At 42.5% G+C, this 751-nt stretch overlaps 1 non-coding gene across 1 annotated transcript; it reads left to right on the top strand.

The window, feature by feature from the left end:
• Positions 1 to 253: 253 nt before the first annotated feature.
• Positions 254 to 360, top strand: LOC131219656 (small nucleolar RNA R71). Its single transcript, XR_009158303.1, has one exon. It is a non-coding gene; the product is annotated as a small nucleolar RNA R71 (small nucleolar RNA).
• Positions 361 to 751: the final 391 nt, after the last annotated feature.

Genomic DNA, 751 nt, shown 5'->3' with positions numbered 1-751 from the left:
TCAGGTTATCAAGCTTGGCGCTCAGCTCTGGCATGACTCCTATCTCATATATACCACCTCTCTTTTGTGGTTGGGGACTTCTGTCACCTCTATTTGAATAATCCCATTGCTGGGAATTTTCGCACAAGGTTTCAAAGAAGTTCCATGCTTCGACATCACTTTTGGTCATGAATGACCCTCCACTGGTGGCATCAACCATGCGACGGTTTTGGGGAGGCCGTCATAGAAGTATTGAACTTGTTGCCACTTCTCAAAACCATGGTGAGGACATTTAAGAAGCAAGTCCTTCCATCTTTCCCAACATTCATGAAAGTGCTCGCCCTCTTTTTGTGTCAAGTTAGTAATTTCTCTACGGAGGGCATTAGTTTTGTGAACGGGGAAGAACTTGTTTAAGAACTTCTTAGACAGTTGGTCCCATGTAATGATAGATCCAACTTCTAGAGAATTCAACCATGCTTTCGCCTTATCCTTCAAAGAAAAGGGAAACAGACGTAGGCGGATCGAATCGTTTGAGAAGTTTTGGAACTTAAAGGTGGAGCAAATGTTTAAGAATTCTTTCACATGATGATATGGGTCCTCCTTGTCCAATCCATAAAAGGATGACAACAATTGTATGACTCCAGGTTTAAGTTCAAAGTGTGCTGCCGTAGTGGTTGGCAACACGATGCATGAAGGCGCATTAAATTGGACAGGAGCTGAATAATCTTTGAGAGCTTTAACTTCAGTCTCATTCGCCATTTCAACAGGATTA

This window comes from Magnolia sinica, chromosome 11 (assembly GCF_029962835.1).
Source record: "Magnolia sinica isolate HGM2019 chromosome 11, MsV1, whole genome shotgun sequence".
Classification (NCBI taxonomy): Eukaryota; Viridiplantae; Streptophyta; class Magnoliopsida; order Magnoliales; family Magnoliaceae; genus Magnolia; species Magnolia sinica.
This window is presented reverse-complemented; position numbering and strand designations above follow the sequence as displayed.